This window comes from Fukomys damarensis, unplaced genomic scaffold, assembly GCF_012274545.1.
Source record: "Fukomys damarensis isolate Sample0158 unplaced genomic scaffold, DMR_v1.0_HiC HiC_scaffold_25, whole genome shotgun sequence".
In the NCBI taxonomy this organism is placed as follows: Eukaryota; Metazoa; Chordata; class Mammalia; order Rodentia; family Bathyergidae; genus Fukomys; species Fukomys damarensis.
In genome coordinates, this window is record NW_022900937.1 from 36,625,869 (window position 1) to 36,646,715 (window position 20,847).

The following is a 20,847-nucleotide window of genomic DNA, read 5'->3' on the forward strand; positions in this document are numbered from 1 at the left end:
GGCTCCGCGCCGCGCACTCGGGGGCAGGCTGGGGGGCGGCCGGGAGCCCCACCTTGGCAAAGTGAAGCCATTCGTGCCCCCGGAGAGAAATGCGGGCGGTGGCGAGACGCCCAGAGAGCTCAGCCTTGAAGGGTGTGAGCCTGTGGAGAGACCATTGATACTCTGAGAGTTTAACTTCGTGCTTTAATAATGTTTCCATGCTGCTTTAAAGATAGAGTAGCTTTCTTGTTTTGCTTTGAGACAGGGTCTCGCTGTGTGGTCCAGTCTGACCTTGAACTCTCGGTGATCTTCCTGCCTCAGCCTCCCTCGTGAGTGCTGGGATTATTCGCATGCTCCACTACTCCCAGTTTAGAACAACTCATTTAGTCCCCACAATACTAACCTGAGCTAAGTACTGTGCCCATCCTGGGTATGAGAATTTGAGTTACAAAACAATTGCCAGACTTGAACAAGAGCTGGATGACGGAGGGCAGGAATCAAAATAATGCACCTGCAGATCTGATCCCTCAAGTGCTAGGCCCTCCTCCTCACGCCCCGGGGCCAAAGCTGCTAGGTGCCTTTATTTGAGGAGCCCTGGAGAAGCAGAATAACAGTACAGAGAGAAACACATGAGACCCACTAAAACAAACCATGCTTAACCCCAACACTAGGGAGGCTGAGGCAGGAAGATTGTCACAAGTGTGCGGCCAGCCTGAACTACATAATGAGACCCTGTCTCACAAGCCCAAAAGAAAAATAAATAGATAAATCAGGCCATGGATTTTAGCAGTCTCTCGGAAAACCGAGGTGAACTAACCAGTTCAATACGTTCCTGCTTAACACCTTGGATCAGTCATTTTAATCCTAGTCTGGTGGTTTCTCAGCCCACACAGAATACAGCATACAAGGAAATATCAGAAACCAGATTTTCCTTCTGTCTGGGATTGCACGCCAGCGAGAGCGATAACCAGTTAGGCAAAGCTGTTCAATAAGCAGCTTATTAAAATAAATGATCCCATAATCTCGACCTCTGTTGATACAACCCTCAGAGAAAGAAAAAGATTTTCTTTTGCCCACTTTGGGAAAGTGACGAGGAAGCACCCAGGTGGTGGAGATTACACGAGAGAATGGAGACATTAACATACAGTGTAGAAGACAAAAAGTGGGTGTTGGGGACAGACTGCAGCCTAGACTGGAGCCAGAACAAACACTGAGCAGGAGCTCCTTCCACGAAACTTTCATGTAGCCGGAACTCAGAACACGGTCCCTGGGGTGACCTGCAACACCATCCACTTCCCCACCAGAAGAAGTGGGTGTCAGCCATCTGGGAACCTTGCTGTGTCCGAGCTGAAAGGCTACAGGTGACCTGCGTGGTAATTAGGGTTACATTAAAAATTTTTTAAACTTTAACATTGTGTAGTAATGACAGCCAAGATGCTGGCACCTGACAGCTCTGTGTTTAGCTGTCTTTGCCACTTGTTAGCTGTTAAGACTTGGGGCAAATTACTGAGCTTTTCTGAGCCTCAGTTTCCTCCTCTTTAGAAATGAATCTGAGGAGCCCGGCATGGTGGCCCACACACCTCCTCCTGACACTTGAGAGGCTGAGGCAGGAAGATCACTGGAAGTTCAAGGCCGGCCTAGATGACATACCAGAAAATATGGAAGAGAAAGAGAAAAGTGTTTCATCTGGATTTAAGTGTTACGCATGTGCGCAATGTACATAAAAATCTAGGTTGGGCCTGGGATGTAGCTCAGTGGTTCTGCTGCCTGCCTCGAAAGCGCAGTGTCCTGAGTTCGATCCCTGCTGTTGCACACCATATTGTGTACACTTTGCTGACTGTATCCTACCCTGGAGCACATCTTTACACCCCTCTTGAGTGCCAGGGCTTGTGGTGTGGGTGAGGGCCCACTAACACAGGCCTCCTGACCACCTTTGCTGGTTCCATCCAAGGCTGTTAGGTGACAATGTGACTCCTCCTGCCCTATAAAAGCCACTCCTATAGTCCTAATCCTCCAGTATTTGCTGAGTCCTTAGTTTGTCTGAGGGGCTGTGTGGGATGCTGTAAAGGATATTGATGACTGCAGTGGAAAGGAGAAACCATCAGGCACAAGACGGAGAGGAAAGCGTAGCAAAATCACACCAAGCAAATTTTAGGTTTTGTTTTGTTTTCGTTTTGCTTTGTTTTTTGTAATACTGGAGATTGAACCTGGTACCTTTGAACTGAGCTGTCCCAGTCCCTTTTTAAATTTGGAGACAGATCTTACAAAGTCACTAAGTTCCCATAGCTGTGTTGGAATTTGGTGATCCTCCTGCCTCAGCCTCTCAGGGATTACAAGAGTATGCCACAAGACTTAGCTAAGATTTTTTAAAATGTTAAAGTCAAAAGAAAACATTCTTGGACCAGGGACTTAGCTCAGCAGCACTGCCCCTGCCTCGAAAGCGCAAGGCCCTGAGTTCAATCCTCAGTACCAAAACAAAAAGGAAAACACTCTTCTTAGAGAAGAAACTTGGTTGGAAGCCAAAAAGCCTGAATTTTACTTCTGACTGCTGCACCAGATAGCTGTGAATTTTAGAAACCTGCTTGACTTCACTAGGTCCTAAGTTTCCCATTGTTCATGATGGACAGTGGAACCCATCCTATCTCAGAGGGGTGTTGTAACTATGAGAATGAAATTAAGAGGCTGACTTATTCTAAAAGTATTAGGATTAATAATCATAACAAGGTAGAAAAGGGGTTTCAATAGAGCAGCCAAGTGCCAGGTGTGGTGGCATGTTCCTATAATCTCTGCACTTTGGGAGGCTGAGGCAGCAAGATCTACAGAGGCCAGTCTGGACTACATTGTAAAACCCTGTCTCAAGAAACAGAGCAGCCACATTGTTAATGGGAGCTACTAACTTTGAGGTGTAAGAGTGCTGAGTAAAATTGTTGGCAGGTGACCAGCTGGCAGGGGAGCAGTGTCTTCTTTTCCTTTTGTTGAGACAGGGTCTTGCTGTGCAATTCAGGCTGGCCTTGAACTCACTCTGTAGCCCAGGCTGGCCTTGAACTGTGGTGATCTTCCTGCCTCAGCCTCCTGAGTGCTGAGATGACAGATATGTGCTACTACACCTGGCTGGGGTAGCAATGTCTTTCCTGGCTCTCTGGTCCTTGGGTGTGAAAGTGGCTATGATATTAGAGATTGCTACCATGAACTATCCCCTTCTTGACTGCTTTTTACCTTGGAATAAGCCACTGGAAAGAAGTGAGTTATCTGCCCCGCAGCTATTGTTATGTAAAAACAGTGTGTGTCATGAAACTAGAGGTCTTCGCAATCATTTTGCCTCTTTTATGGCCTGGAACAATGTCGAAGATGAAGGACCCCGAAATGTACCCCTGAACCACGCCAGGTAACTCGCTTCTGTCTGCTGACAGGAGGAGACAGTGCCAACCTGGGTTGGGACGAGAACTGAAGAAGTCATAGGAAATCGCCCAGCAGCCAGCAAGAGGAACAGCCCTGACAGGGCCGGAGTTGCTTCCCTACCTGTGAGATATGAACATGACTCGACCTCAGTGGTCTCCCTTCCTCTGCTAGTCTGTCATCCCAGCCCTTGGGAGGCTGAGGCAGGATTGCCGAAGGTTTGGGGCCAGCTTGGACTACATAGTGAGACCCTACCTTAAAAAGCAACGAGAGCACCGGCCACCTCTTCTCAGTGACCTGCCAAGGTTTGTGTCTTCTGTCTTCTCGTTTCACCCTGGTTCCCCCCCCAGCACTGCTTCAAGGGGAAAACAGAAATCTATGTGCTGGGGAAGCCTCCCATTGTCCCTGGAGGTCAGTTTGCTCATTCACATTTACGAAAATGAGTCCAAGCTCCATGCCTGTTGCTGCCCCTCTGTCCTCCTAACACAACACACAGTCTGTTACCTGCGGAGCACTGCTCTTTACAGCCAGGCCTCGCACTGTCCCGCAGTGAGGTCTATAGTTTCTGTGCTCCCACTCCAGAAGCCTGTCTGTCACCTCGAGCAGGTGCCCTTTTCTGTAGGTGACTGGGAAACAGCATCTCTCCAGCAGGCACGGTGGTGCACGCCTGTCATCCCAGCCCTTGGGAGGCTGAGGCAGGAGGATCACCCTGAGTTCCAGCCCAGCCTGGGCTACATAGGGAGACTCTGTCACATAAAACAACACAAAACAAGAGAAACAGCATCTTTTACAATTTTTAAAAATTTTATTAGTACATGTTTGCAGTTCATGCAGTTTACAAGCATCTTGACATGTGGTTACACGGACTCACCACAGCTTGTTTCTTTTTAGTCCCTTCCCCTCTCCCTTTCCCTCCAATTCCCTACCCCATTTTTCATTCTCACTGATAGAAGTAATCTTAGCCCCATCATGACACACGGTGTCTCCCTTAATTGAGGTTATTAGATTCCTGCACAGGGCATAACTCTGTTCTATTTATTTTCCCTTCCCCTTCTTCTGACCCCTCCACTCTTGTTCCCTTGGATCCCTTCTCTCTTGCTAGAGATCCTTCCCCTTGTCCTTTATTATCCTCTTTGTACTTTGCCTCATCAATCGAGAGATACCATACAATATTTAAGCTCATGCGTCTGGTTTATTTCACTCAACGTTGTATTTTCCAGGTGTGCCCATTTCCCTGCAGATGTGTCTTGGACATGTTGTTCTTTACAGCAGAATGGTATTCCGCTGCATGTAGATGCCACATTCTCTGTATCCAGTCATCAAAACAACATCTCTTAGTGGAGGTATTTTCTGCTTCAATGATTCCTCCAATACCCTCTTTTTCTTTCTCTTTCCTTTTTAAGATGCTGGGCCCTGGTCCACAGCTGACAACGACACCATCACAGTCCTCAGCGGTGAAGAGCCAGGAGCGGGAAGGCTCTGCCTGCAGAGTATGTGGTTACCACATCTAACCCAGTTCTCTTGCCAAAGGACTCGCTCTGCGGGCTAGCTGAGTCTCAGGGCTGAGCGCAAGGCACCTGTGAAGGAATCTATCATCAGATAAAGCTGGTTTCGATTTCACTCAGCTATCTTTTATTTTCCATTTGGAAGCAGTAATTATTTGGGCTTTGTATGTAAATTCTGATCTGGCCTAAAATACTGTCTATCACGAGACACTTGTTATTACAACAACTATACAACGTGACAGACAAAGGGAATCTATCAAGAAAAAGATATCAGGTGTTCCCAAGGAAGTTTAAACCAACTGGATTTTTAAATTCACAGCTAAGAAGAAGTCGCCGCTCCCACATTGAGGAAACAGATCAGGTAACTAGACCAGACCACCAAAGGAGGCCTGTTTTCCATTCTTCATTTGAAATATTGGCCCTAGCTGGGTGGGGTGGTGCACACCTGTAATCCCAGCACTCTGGAGGCTGAGGCAGGAGGATCACTGCAGGTTCAAAGCCAGGCTGCACTACATAGTGAGACTCAGTTCCAAAAAACAAATGAGAAAGAGAGAGCATTCAGATTTCATAAACTCCTGATCTACTTCCCATGAAAATATGAACAGAATTCTATGTTTATAGAAATGCATAGGATGACAACTAGTTTCAGTTTTTTCCCCTTCTTCGATCCTGGCATAGATGGTAGTAAGTTTCATTGTTTTGTGTCACGCGCCATTATTTCCGGGTTCTTCATGCCCTGCATGAATTCCGGAGGTGAATCCGCCAGTGACGGTGGTTCACGCCTGCGCAGAAGAGGCGCTTGGCTCGTCAGAATGACGCAGGCCGGCATTGACCAATAGAAATGGGCCACGTCACCCGAGAGGCTATAAAAGGCAGGCTCGCGTCCGGCTCGGGGTCTTTCCGCCATTTTGAAGAATGTAGAAGAAACTCCAATAAAGAGTGCATCAGAAGAATCCTGAGTGTTGCGTGTTCCTTGCTGGCGAGGTGCGTGCGACAGTTTTGTTTTTAGCTGTCAGGGTCTGTTCTGACCTACGCAGTAGGAAAGGGACTTAAAACCAGTCTCCTGCGTGAGGATGTCGTAGGAGAGTCGAAAGGGGACAAATGCATGCTTTGTGATCTGGAGTATTACTGCGTGACACACTTCAGATTCTTACTCTGACGGATGGCTGTGAACACTCCAGGGACCATTAGACAACCCCTTCAGGGAGCGCTTCTCCACATCCGTCTCCGAGCCCACAGGTATGTAGCTCTTTTTGGACAACGTCCAGCTGGGAACCAGTGAATGCCCCTGCATTATTTTAGGCCAAGGGCCAGGAGTTTGGTCCTGTCTTCCAAAGCATCTCTGTTCCTCCTCATGTAAAATATATTCAGCTGTCAGTCCCTGGACACTTCTGGGGAAAGCACTTAACATCACTCCCTTTGGATTCATGTCAGTGAGAAATAAATTAAAAGACTAATAAAACGCACTCGAGTGTGTCAGATCCAACCCAGCCAGCATCGTCTCTCGGCCCGTCTTTAGCAAAGTCACCCTGGATGCTTGCTCCCTTACTCCCTTCCTCTCCCTCCATCTCTTGAATTTCTTTCTTTCTTTGGTACCAGGGATCAAACTCAGGACCTTGTGCTTGTGAGGCAGGTGCAGTGCCTCTAAGCTAAATCCCTGGTCTTCCCTCCCCCTTTAGAAAGATCTACCTCCTTACTCCCTATTGTCTATCTTTTATTTGGCTCTTTATTAATATTTTGGGTTTCCCATATAATATTAATGTTTTGGATTTCCCATGTGATATTTAAGCTTATGTGTCTGCTTTATTTCACTTAGCATTGTGGTCTCAAGGTGCATCCATTTTCCTACACTTGCCTTGTTTGTCCTTTTTTATGGCAGAGTAGTACTCCATTGTGTGTAAATACCACATTTTCTGTACCCATTCATCTGTTGATGGGCATTGTCTTAGTGCTTTTTTCATTGCTGAGACAAAATACCCAACACTCAAAGTTAAGGGAGGAAAGGTTTATTTAGCACACAGTTTAAAGAGGTTTCAGACCAAAATCAGCTGGCTCCAAGGCAGGGTGGTGTGGTGGAGGAGGATCGCAGAGCAGAAACAGTTCACTGTGACAGACAGTGTGACACTAGCAGAGGACCTTAACAGCGTCTTTCTACCCCCTTTATCAAGCCTACGTAGGGCTGATAGCACCCACACCCCTAATCCTAGTGCCCTTGAGCCTAGAACTGCACTACCAATCAGTCTCAGCATCACACACAGTCGGTCCGGCCCCTTCTGGAAAAGCCCCACCTATGACCACATGAGGCTCTGGGGGACAGCAAGACACAGCTGTAACAGGCATATAGGCCCTTTCCAAGACTTAGCTACTGGCTGCTCTTATGCCAGGGCTTTCCCTTGGTGTCCTGAAGGATCCTTCTGCTCTCGTCCCGGGGCACCTGATGCTATGTGGCAGGAACATTCCCCGGGCCCATGTGGAACAGTCCTGTCAGTACCCCACACACACCTGCTAACTGGCACTTCTGGTTGTAGGGAGCAGAGAGCACATGCTTTATCAACTGTAGAGAAAGCGGATGGGAGTAGGGGGCTAAAGCAACTTACTCCTTGGAAGGATAAATCTCAGATGTTCGTAGGGGACCGACATTGTATGTCTGTGTGGGCTCATGTCTCATGTGTGGACTAATCAGGGGAAAATGTCACCAGAGTGTAAGGAACAGGGAAAGGGGACATTACCAGAACCCCTGCAGTGGGTCCTGGTCTCCTGTGAGCCACAACAGCATAAGGTGAATTAAAGAATAAAGACAGGAGATGAGACCTAGAGAAGAAGCTGAGCTCTGGGCAGCAAAGATGAAGGCACTGAGCTTGCCACTACTTACTGGGTTCATAGGGAGCATCAGATGACTGGGAAGGTGGAAGTAATCCTAAGACCATGAGGATCTTTTGCTGACTCGGATCTTGGGTCAATGAGAAGCTTACGTTGGTTAGGACAGTGGGATGAGCAAAGATGTTCTCTCAACAGTAGGAGGGATGAGTTAAACTGATAAGGAATTTGTCCCTCCCCAAGTGAGACCTTTCCACTCAGTTCTCAGAGATCCAGGATGTCTTTAGTGGAAGTAATCCTGCCCTGGGGTGTTACAGCATGGCAGGACGCTTGAGGTCTCAGCTGTGACCAAAGGCAAAATGGAGTTATGTTTCAACATGTCACCATCAGCCTGTAGGCAAGAAGACTAGGCCCAATCATAATTTAATTGTGAAGTGGTTTTCCCTCCAAATTATGTAGAATTTCCCCTGATGATAGAGGACAATGATAAAAAGAAAGGAGGCTGAGATGACCATGTGCTGGGTGAGGGCGTAGGGTGGACCTGTGCCAGACAGGACTGGCTGCAGGAGGGAGCTTGGCAGGAGGGCTGACCGCCCATGTCACCAGGAGAGGGCTGCTGGGAGGACAGGGGTGTGGCATGGAGAGCTGCAGCCTGTAACATCCACCTGCATCAGTCTACAATTGTAACTGGAACCCCTTCCAATTCAGAATTTTGAAAGCTTGGTTCTATTTTCTCCTAAGTCCCAAGGATGCTGTGGAGGATGTGTCACTGTGGGGCAGGGTGTGAGGCTCAGGGCCTGTGTCATATGCAAGGCTCTGGGTTCTGTCCCAGCACCAGAGGAAGGGGAGAGGGGAAGGGGGAGGAGTAGAGGGAGGCGAAGGGGGGTCCAATCCACAACTGCATAACCTTCAATTCAGGGAAAGTCCCTCGTCTCTTGACCATTTTCCCTATTCTCTCTCTGTGTTGAACTCTTTTTTTTTTTTTTTGAGGCAGGGTCTCACTATGTAGTTGAGACTGACCTGGAATTCACTATGAAGCCCAGGCTGGTCTTGAACACACAACGATCCTCCTGCCTCAGCCTCCCAAGTGCTGGGATTACAGGCGTGCACCACCACACCTGGCTCTGTGTGGAACTATTAATTGTAGGACATTGGATTTCCTGGATTGATTTTATTGAATTTTTTTCTCTTTTTTCCTGCTCTTTGTCTTTTTTCTTAATGACTTTCTCATCTTCCTACCTTCTCTTGATTTACTGTTTTGTCCTTCAAATATTTTCATTAAATTGTTTGAAATATGTGTGTGTGTGTATCCCACATTGAAAATTTCTTTAAAGACTAAAGTATCAAAATGAAATAACCTTGGCTAGGCATGGTGGCGCATGCCTGTAATCTCAGCACTTGGGAGGGTGAGGCAGGAGGATTGCCATGTGTTTGAGGCCAGCCTGGGCTACCTAGTGAATTCAAAGCCAGCCTGAACTAAATAGCAAGATAATGTCAGAAAGAAAAGGAAGGAAGGAAGGAAGGAAGGAAGGAAGGAAGAAAGAAAGGAAGAAAGGAAGAAAGAATTATAGCTCACTCACTCATAAAATTCATGTTATGAGAAAGAGAATTTGTACAATAAAAGAAAAAACCAGCATGCTCAGTGAACACACAAACACACCCAACTACGCCTACCAACTCCCCATTGTGTGCCTTTTTTACTTAATTCCTAGATAAACCGCTGATGCAATATAACTGAAAACCTTAAGAAACATGAGATCTACCTCATGCTTCTAATTTTCACAATATCAAATTCTTTATTGACTCTAAATGTAAAGTGTTTCCAAAGTTTCAAAAAATAACAACTTGAATTGATACAGCTTGCTGAGCAGGTTTTGCTGAAATAGTGAATTTCACAATAATTACAAGGCAAATTCATCACAATATATTAAAATACCACATGCAACAAGGGACTCCAAATAAATATCACTATGAGTAATGTTGACATATATTAAAATATCCTTTGAACCACACCTTGATGAAAGAAAATGCCCATTAAATGAACTTGAGGCATCCAGAGACTTAACTCCACATCAAAGAGTAGGAATTCAGCTATCAGAGAGTCCCCAAATCTATCCCTAAATTACCAGTCATATATTTGTTAAGCATTATAATTTAGAGAGAAAGGATATAAAGAGAATTAAGATGTGTTATTGGGTGCAAAATAAATGTGGTCAGTAGTACTGCAAACATGGACTCACAAAAATTTAAAAATAAAAAATTGCAGGGGCTGGGGATTTGGCTCAGCAGTTCTGCTGCCTGCCTTGCAAGCGCAAGATCTGAGTTCAATCCCCAGTACAAAAAAAAAAAAAAAACAAAGAAAAAGAAAAAGAATTGCAATAGAAGCCAAGCATGATGGTAATTGCCTGTAGCCGTAACTACTGGGGAGGCTGAGGTGGGAGGATCACTGTGAGTTTGAGATCAGCCTGTGCTATATAGTGAGTCCAAAGCCAGCCTGAGCTACACAGCAAGATCCTGTCTCAAAAAAAAAAAAAAATCAGAGACTTCTGGGAAGATGGCAGAATGGTGAACAGTAGAGAATCAGCCTCCTTAAGATTTAGTGGCAGGGCTGGGGATTTAGCTCAGTGCTTCCACTGCCTGCCTCACAAGTGCAAGGTCCCAAGTTTGATCCTTTTTACTCCCCCAAAAAAAGATTTAGTGACAGATGCTGGAATATAGCAACATGAAGAAGAGCAGGAGGTAAGTGGGTCTCCAGAACCCAGCAAGGATTTGAAACAAGAAGTGAAACATATGGGGAAAGTGAAGAGAGAGAACTCAACATGGAAGAAGGAAATGGTAAGTGGCACTTCTTCCCTGAACCCTGACTCACAGTGTAGGAGGGGCAGCTCAAACCTATAGCCACACAGTAACTACTGTCAATGTCAGAGGCCTCCTTGGAAAAAAGCACCAGTGGAATGGAGCAGTGGATGCACTGGACTGCAGTGGCTGGTGAGTTATTTGGGTTCAGATGTTCCCCAGGAGAGGGGAGTTGGCTGGTAGCCATTTGGAGAGATTTTGACTGAGCTCATAACTCAGAGCAGCTGTGGGCTGGCTCCATCTAGCAGCTCCCAGTGTCAGAGTGAGGCAGAAAGGAGTTCAAGTTGGCAGGAGGTCAAGAAGCCAAGTTCAAGGTGGAAGGAGGCACACAGTGTTGCAGGTTAAACAAATCATGCTTTGGTTTCACAGCCAGAAACCAAACTGAACATCAGTGGAACTAATGGTGCAAGCTTTCTGGGAGTACTCACTACCCTGAAAAGCTATTACTTCCTTCCTGAGCTTAATCAACATGGATCTGGGCTCTGTGTGTCCACTCTGTCTACCAGTGACGGCAGAGACATGTCCCAAAGTGGACATTTTTCTCTCCTTTTTCTTTTCTTCCCCTTGTTTTACTATGAGTGTGAACATTCTTTTTAATTTTTTTCATTGTTCTTCTGTTCTTATTTTTATTTCTTCCTTCTCTCTTTCCCTCCTGTCTTCAACAGTTTTGCAAAATTTGCATGATCTTCCTTCATCTTCCAGTCTTGCTTCTAATCTCTTCCTCTTCTTCTCTTTCTCTATATTCCCCTCAATGACTTTTAAATTTTCTCTTCTGAGGGTAAAATCACCATTTTAAGGGCATATTTACTGTATACAATTTTGTGGTTCGTTTTAGATTTTGTTATATAACCACAAATATAGTCCATTGAGTGAAAGGTGGCAAATTAATAGTTACCATAGTTTGTCATTTTCTAGGCTGTGTCTGATGTCATTGTTACTGTTGATTGTACTGCCTTAGCCAAGGTGATACAATTGTTCTAATCTGTCGTTCTTCCTGGTGTGCCAAGACTGAGACTGTCTAAGAGTCATAAGCAATACTACAGGCCAGTGCCAAAGAACTGGGGTCTTCTCATCCCCAATGAAGTGAAGAGGAGGAATCTTGCAACACACTCAAAACCCAAATCTAAATACATCTGGAAGACATCTCTGAGGAGGAGTCATTTCCTAAGGGTTCTTAAAATGGACAGTAAAAGTACCTGCCATAGCAATTTACAAGCAGAGGAATTAAACAAATAACAAAACAAGTAAGGAAAATTATAAGGCACTTAAGCAATATGCAACCCCAGACTTGTTCACCACAGGCAAGCTCAGGGGACAATGAGGTGGAACAACTCAAAAGCTGCCTGCCTGGATTCTAAAGTGGTAACATTGGACATAACAAAGTAGATGAATGCAACTCCAGAAAAAAAAAACCAAGCAAATAATTTCTCAGGTAACTACAGAGATAGTGACCATAATGAAAGCCATGGTTAGTAACTCTAGAGCTGGTATAGAATTTTGAAAAAAACAGTGGAGCTTAAGAAAATTATTAAAACCATGAATACCAAGTATAGGAAAGAAATAGAATCCATGAAACAGATTCAAACAGGTATCCAGGAGATTAAAAATTCCATTGAAAGTATACGCAGCAGAATGAGCCAATGTGAAGACAATATCAGATATGGAGGACCAGATTGTGATTAGCAATCATGAAAAAGATTTTTTAAAAATAGCAAGGGACCATGAAAAGTCAATCCAACAGCTGCTAGAAGGTGCAAAAATGAATAACATAAGATTGATTAGAGTCAATGAAAAAGCAGGAGATAGCATAAACAACATAAAAATCTGTTCACAGAAGTAATGGCAGAAAACTTCCCAAGCATGGAAAAAGAATTTGACATACAGATAAGTGAGGCATATAGAACTTCAATTAGTCACGATCAAAAAATCTACACCAAGGCATATGATAGTCAAAATTACAGAAGCATGGAAAAAATTTGACATACAGATAAGTGAGGCATATAGAACTTCAATTAGTCACGATCAAAAAATCTACACCAAGGCATATGATAGTCAAAATTACAGAAATTCCACACAAGAACAGAATATTAATAGTTGTCAGAGAAAAGAAATAAATTACTTACAGAGGAAAACCCATCAGAATTACAGCAGACTTTTCAACACAAGCCCTCAAGTCAAGGAGGGCTTAGAGTGAAGTATTTCAAGCCCTAAAAGAAAGCAACCTCCAGTCCAGATTGAAGAACCCTGCAAAACTATCTTTCAAAAAATAGCTGATGGACAAAGATATTTTCATGACAAAGAACTCCGGAAAAAAACTCATGATCACCAAACTAGCACTCCAAAATGTTCTGAACGACCTTCTAGAAAGAGATAACAAGGACTACAGCTCCAGAACTCCCACAGAATGAATCCATCATGCAAGGCAAGTAATTAAACAGAGAGGGAAAATAAAAATAACCAACAACAGGAAAATAACATGACAAAAAAAGCATGTCAAAGATAAGTCAATGCATGTCAGTTACAACCATCAATGTAAATGTCCTCAATTCACTAATCAGAAGAAACAGATTGGCAGAATAGATCAGGAAGCAAGATCTAACTATATGCTGCATACAAGAAATACATTTAATTAAAAAAGAAATTCATAGGCTGAAAGTCAAAGGATGGAAAACAATACTCTGTGTGACAGGAATCTGAAAAAAATCAGGGGTAGCTATTCTATTTGTGGACAAAATGTATTTCAAGCCAAAATTTAAGAGAGACAAAGAAGGTCACTATATCCTTGTGAAAGGAACAATCCAAGAGGAGGAGATAACAATTATAAATGCATAGGCATGAAATACCAGCACATTCAACTATATAAAACAATTGTTAATGAACATGAAAATCAAATAAGCAGTAATACAATTATAATGGGGGATCTCAGTACCCCACTGTCACAAACAGATCAACTAGACATTAAAATCAACAAAGAAATATCAGATCTGAACCAAACTTTCAAGCGAGTGGACTTGGATATCTACAGAGTGTTCCATCCCACAACATCAGAATACACGTTATTCTCAGCTGTACGTGGGACATTCTCCAAAATAGACCACATACTCACTCATAAAACATGCTTAAGTAAATGCAAGAGAACTGAAATTGTCCCAGCATATTAGACCATAGGACAATGGAATTGGAAATCAAAGTTCATAAACACATGGAAATTAAATAACACTCTCCTGAACAACTGATAGGTCACAAATAAAATTACAGAAGAAATCAGACAATTAAATAATAATACCAATACCAGCACTTATGAGAGGCAATGTAGGCAGTCCTAAGACAGAAACTTATATTGGTGAATTGCCATATCAGAAAAACAGAGCAAGCTCAAATAACCTAACGTTGAATCTCAAGCTTATAGAAAAAGAAGAGCAAGTCAAGCCCAAAACTCATATGAGGGAGGAAATTATAAAAATCAGAGCAGAAATTAATGCAGTAGAGACTAAGAAAACAATACAAGGAATCAATAAACTGAAGGTTGGTTCTCTGAAAGATTAAATAAAATTGAAAAAATCTTAGCCAAACTTATCAAAAAAAGGAAAGAAAAGACTCAAATGCACTCAATTAGATATGAAAAGGGTGAAATTACAACAGATCCTGCAGAAAACCAGAATATCATCAATACCTACTTTGAGAATCTGTACTCTAATAAAATGGAAAACACAGAAGAAATGAAGATATTCTTAGATTTATATAAATTACCAAAGCTGAATGAAGATATAAAAATTCTAAATAAACCAATGTTAATCAATCAAATTGAAGGTGTAATTAAACACCTACCAACAAAGAAAAGCTCAGATTTATTGACAGATTTGTTGCCAAATGCTACAAGATATATAGTGAAGATGTAATGCCACTACTTCTCAAGTTCTTTAATGAAATTTAAACCAAAGCAACACTCCCAAATTCATTCTTGGAAGTAAATATTAACCCTGATATCAAAACTAGAGAAAAAAATGAACTACAGGCCAATTTCCCTAATGAACATAGATGCAAAAATACTCAATAAGATACTGGCAAACAGAATGCAGCAAATCATCAAGAAGATTATATACCCTGGCTAAGTAGGATTCATCCTAGAGATATAGGGATGGTTCAACATATACAAATCAATAAATGTAATACACCATGTTAACAGAGCCAAGGACAAAAAGCATATGATCCTCTCAATAGATGCAGAAAAAGCATTTGACAAAGTTCAACACCCATTTATGATAAAACCCTATAGATAATTGGAAGAGAGGTTTTTATCTTAATATGATAAAAAACATCTATGACAAACCAGTATCATACTATATGGACAGAAACTGAAAGATTTCACTCCCAAATCAAGAACAAGACAACGATGTCCACTGTCACTGTCAATATAGCTCTGGAAACATTAGCCAGAGCAGTCAGACAAGAGAAAGAAATAAAAATAATAAGATAGGAAAGGAAGAAGTTAAATTATCATTATTTGTGAATGACATGATACTTTCCATCAAAGACCCCAAAAACTTCAGCAAAAGACTTCCAAATTTAATAACTAAATTCAGTAGTGTAGCTGGATACAAAGTCAACACTCAAAAATCAATAGCATTTCTGTACACAAATAACAAATTCACTGAGTAGGAAATTAGGGGAATGACGCCTTTCACAAGAGCATCCAATAAAATGAAATATCTAGGGATCAATCTAATGAAGGAACTAAAAAACCTTCACAGTGGAAACTACAGCATCCAAAAAAGGAGATAGAAGAGAATAGTCGAAAATGGAAAGAGTGCCCTGGGCAGGAAGCACCAATATAGTGAAAATGGCCACACTTCCAAAAGTGTTATACAGATTCAGTGCAATTCCAATCAAAGCATCAATAGTATTCTCACAGAACTAGAGAAAACAATCCTAACATTCATTTGGAACCAGAAGAGACCTTGAATAACAAAAGCAAGGAAGGGGGCATCACAATCCCCAACTTGAAATTATACTATAAAGCTTCTGTGAAAAATAAAACAAAATGAAAACCAACATGTTACTGGCAAAAAATCCCCCCAAACAAACAAACAACAACAAAAAAACAATAAAACCCAAACCAGACCCAAGGATCAATGCAACAGACTAGAAGACGCAGAAACAACTCCAAACACACTCGGCCACCTCATCCTTGACAAAAGAACCAAGCACCATCACTGGAAGAAAGATAATTCTTTAATAAATGGTGCTGGAAAAACTAGCTTTCCACATGCCAAAGTAAAACTAGACACATATCTTTCACCATGCACTAAACTCAAATAAAAAAATGAAGCAAAGATCAAAATATTATAACAGAAACACTAAATCTGCTGGAAGATAGAATAGTTAGAACCCTTGGAGACATTGGTGTAGGCAGACTTTATGAAAAAAAAAACACAATCACACAGGAAATATCAGAAAGAATCAACAACTGGGATTGCATTTCATTAAAAAGCTTCTGCAGCCGGGCCTGGTGGCGCACTCCTGTAATCCCAGCACTTGGGAGGCTGAGGCAGGAAGATTGCTGTCAATTCAAGACCAGCCTGTGCTACATAGTGAGTCCAGGGCAGTCTCAACTACATAGTGAGACCCTGTCTCACCCCCCGCAAAAAGCTTCTGCATAGCAAGAGAAATCACCAACAGAGTGAAGAGACAACCCACAGTGTGCCGAAAAAAAAATTATCAGCTGTTCCCAAAAGGACTAATATCTAGAATATATGAAGAACTCAAAATCAGACCCACCAAATTTAAAGACCCAATCCAAAATTAGACATCAAAAATGAATAGACTCTTCTCAGATGAAAAAAGCAAAAACTGCAAATAAATATATGAAAAACGTTTACCATCACTGGTCATTCTAGAGATGCACATTAAAACCACGCTGAGGTTCCTCCTCACCCCAGAAAGAATGGCCGCTATCAAGAAATCAACCAATAACAAATGCTGGTGGGACTGCGGGGAGAAAGGAGCCCTTCTCCATTGTTGGTGGGAGTGCAGACTGGGGCAACCACTGTGGAAATCAGTGTGGAGATTCCTCAAAAAACTAAAACTAGAGGTTCCGTTTGACCCAGCCCTTCCACTGCTGGCTGTCTTCCTAAAAGAATGGAAAACATCCTTCCGCAGTGATATATGCACACCCATGTTTATAGAGGCACAGTTTGTAATAACTAAAACTTGGAAACAGCCCATTTGCCCATCGACCAACAAATGGATCAAGCAGATGTGGGTTTAAAAAAAAAAAATCCAATAGAGTTCTGCTGTTCCATAAAGAAGGACGAGCTTCAGGCATTTGTAGCTAAATGGATGCACCTCGAGCCCACACTCCTAAGTGAAATAAATAGGGCGCACATGTTTAAAGACTGAATTGTTTCTCTGTGAGAAGCTGAAAGTGGAAATAAGGTCCGAATTGTGTGACAGATATTGGGAAATGGGAAGAAAATGTTCAAACGAGAAGCGGAAGTGGGGTTAGGAAAGGAGGGAGAAGAAATAAAGAGAGAATAGAAGGAAAATGGAAACAAATAAGGAGGGGAGGAAGGGAGAGGAGAGGAATGGCAGAAGCAGAAGGGAGACTTATGTACGGGTAAAATTCCCTGTGTGAATGTGATCATTAAGTATATCTAAAATGTGCCAATACAAAAAGGTCAAAAAAAGAAAAATCAGAATTAGAATATACATTTCTTTCCAAACATTTAAAATCAGGAAAGTCTCTAGACGTAGGCAGCTCCCGCGGCTCGCTCCTGGAGGCCTCCACACCGCCTGCCTGCTCTCGCCTGGGTGGCGGCGGCCTCTGCAGACACTGGGTCCCCAGAAGCCGCTGAGGGCGCAGGCAGAGCTTCTGCAGTGGGGAGGGGAGCAGTGACGTGTGCTGCAGGTGGATGTGATGTGTGGGTACGCGTGTGTGAGTGCGTGTGCGTGGATGCGCCCAGGTGAGGCCGGGATGGCCACTGCTGGCTCCACAAGGATGCGGTGGTCACGCGTTCCAGCTGTGCTGGTAAAGGCACAAGGTTGGAAACGATCCTCTGGCAGAGGCCGGGCTGTGTATCCCGGGGCATGGGGACAGGTCTTGGATCTCAGCAGCGCCCTGGGCTTGCACACAGGCGGGGTAGCGGCTTGCCCTCTGTGCCCACTTCTCCCACAGAGGGGAAATTCAACTTGGGTGTCACTGGTGACTTCACCCTGGCGCAAACATCACAGCACGGAGTGTGCTGCACCCACCCACACCCAGGCTGGGCGGCTGAGGCGCGCCCAGGCCCCACGCCCTACCACACGCCACTGCTTGTAATTCTTCATTTTTGTTTGGGGTTTTGAGACAGGGTCTCACTATTTAGTCATGGTGATCCTCCTGCCTCAGCCTCCCGACCACTGGAACGATGAGTGTGCACCACCACGCCCAGCCAGGGGAGGAGCCAGTTTGCTGCCTCTTTCCTCAGACCTCTGCCTGCCCCATTTTGGTGTCACTTTTTCTTTGCTGGGAACGTCTGGATGGTGACGTTAGCCTGTGCCCTGGAGCGGTGCCTCTCCTTTCTCCTTGCCTCGCTGAATTGCCTTATTAAGCAATTAAGTCTGCTGTATATTAATCAGCCCACATCCCACTAACTTCCCTTGTGGGTACTGAAAGGTGTCTGACAGGTATTTGGCTGTGGCAATGAAGCCTCTGATCATGGCAGGGCGATGTTCATTTCATGATTCTGCATCTCTGCCAGGCGTCGGGACTCGCACCTTCCATCCCAGCACTGTGGGAGGCCGAGGCAGGAGGATCACAAGCTGGGTGATTTAGTGACTCAATAAGACCCTGTCACAAAATGAAAAATGAAGAAAGGATTAGAGGCCTGTGATGTAGCTCAAAGCAAAGGCCCTGAGTTCAACTCCTCACTACCAAAACACGAAAATCCAAACCTCATGCAAACAGCACTCAGCTGAGGGGGTTTCCGGTGATTGTGCTGGAATCTGAACACACAGCAGCTGAAACTGTTGGCCCTGACCGGCCTCCGGGTGAGAGTGAATCTGGGACCCGGCCAGTGGCTGGTGGAGGCTGCAGAGGTACTGCAAGGAGAGGGCTTCAGGCTGACCAGGCTTCAGGACAATGACTCCAAGAAGGCCTCGTTTCTGTTGGGGAAAAAAGGAAGGAAAAGGAATCTGCATTCTGAACTTTAGTCTGTCATCTTCCAAAATGGACTTTTTGCTTTATTTTATGGCAGAACTAGGATTGAACCCACGGCTTTCAGAGGGATCTCCACCCCCAGCCCTTTATTTAATTTTGAGATAAGGTCTCACCTGGGCAGCTGGGGTTGAACTTGTGATCTTCCTGCCTCAGCCTCCCAGAGTACAGAATATCATAAACCACAAATATAACAACAAAATTAGTGAGGGAAGATGGCGAACTCTATAAAGAGGAAACCTCAGACTAGGAAAACCTATCGCAAATAGCACATAGCCAGCTCTGAATTTCCTGGGACTGAGACAAAGAAGGAAATACAGAACTCACAGACTTTTCATTGTCTCAGAAAGTGAAGTCTTCCAGTTCCCGGGAAAGTGAGCACGGCCGGGTCTGGAATCCCAATGCAGGGATGCAGTCCAGGGTGCCGACAGAACCAAGAACAGACTGGATCGTGCACTGCCTGAGTGCTGCTTTTTTGTTTGTTTGTTTTTGAGCCCGGGTCTCTTTGCTGGGGTGCCGTGTAGCCCAGGCTGGCCTCAAACTGGAGGCATCCTCCTGCCACAGCCTTCCGAGTACTGGGGTGACGGGTGAGTGCCTCCATGCCCAGTCTAAGGAGTTGGGTTTTGGGACGCCCTCTGGCCAGTGTCTTGCTGAAGGCTGCTCCTCTTTCACTCTCCTGACCCAGGTCTGGCCACATCTGCTCATCCCGACACCTTTACACCAGAAGCACTTGGCACGGGCTCCAGGCCCGGGAGCCAGAGGTGCACATCATTTGCTCTGTGCACTGTGTTCCAGGGACGCACAGGCCTGTCCTGCCCCACGGGGACGGTCGTACTGCAGAGGTGGCCCCACATCCTGGAAGCCTTTCCAACTCCTACCAAACTTGGGTGACCAATTCCCGGCTCACCAGAACCTGTCACTGCCCTGGAGTTAGGAATAGATTAGGGACCAGTGTGGGCAGCTCTAGTGCACCACTGGCTCTGAACCAGCTCTGTGGCTATTTAGGGGTTTTGAGGCTGGGGCAGAAGGATCACGGAGAGTTTGATGCTCTCTAGGCTCCATAGGGAGTTCCTGTCTCAGAAAAAAAAAAAAAAAGCAATTTAGATATTCTGACAGTTCAGTGAGGGAAAGCTAGGTTTAAAGAAAATGAAATTGGTAGAAAACCAAAAAATATACTAAAATTTCACACACCCGATCATGTATGAAACAGCACAAGCTTTCATCTTTGTATATTTAACATATAGCATAACAAGGAATAGTAAAAGCCAAGTAACAGGTCCCACGTTATACCTGGAAGAGGAAAAACTGTAAAGGTTCATTTGGTTTATAGTTAAACTTTTACAACTGAAAAGTGTTTTCAAATATCTTGTTTTCATTGCAAACCCCCTCAGACTTATTCTTTCCCTCCCTCCCTCGCTTCTTTCCTCCCTTCCTGTGCCAGAGCCTTGCACATGTGAGGCAAACACTACCACGGCCTACATCGCCAGCCTGAGTTATTATCTTACAGGAAGAAAGTGTTCAAAGGGGAAGGGGACCAAGGGAGGTGGGAGGGGGGAAAGGAAGGAAGGGGAAAGAAAAAAAAAGAGGGAAAATGGAAGGAAAAAAGTGGAACTAATGTTGTTGTAAATAAGGAGGGCAATAGGAGTTGAAGGGAGGGGAATGGGAAAAATAATCAAGATATTTTATGCACGGGTACAAATTCCCGAAGATGAATATGGTCATTATGAGTATATAAATTGTATCAATAAAATTAGTCACAAATAAAAATAAAATCAAATAGCATAACTAACAATCACAAAAAGTTTAGAAAGTTTTATTGTCCTCAGTTAAAATCAATGACTGTTTATTGAGTCCTTAACATGGGGCAGATGTTTAAATGCTTTATCTGCACAATAAGTCTCTAAAAAAGCCATGTCCTGTCTTGGAGATGAAAGGGGAGATTCCAAGAGATCAAAGCCTCTGTTAGCAAACTGTCAGACTGGAATTCAGAGCAACAAAATCTTTTCTTTCTACGTGGCCTGCCTTTGGTGTAGGACACGTTCAAAGTAAAAATCTAACTTTCAGAAATACTTGACCTAAATCATCAGTTCGCTGGAGATT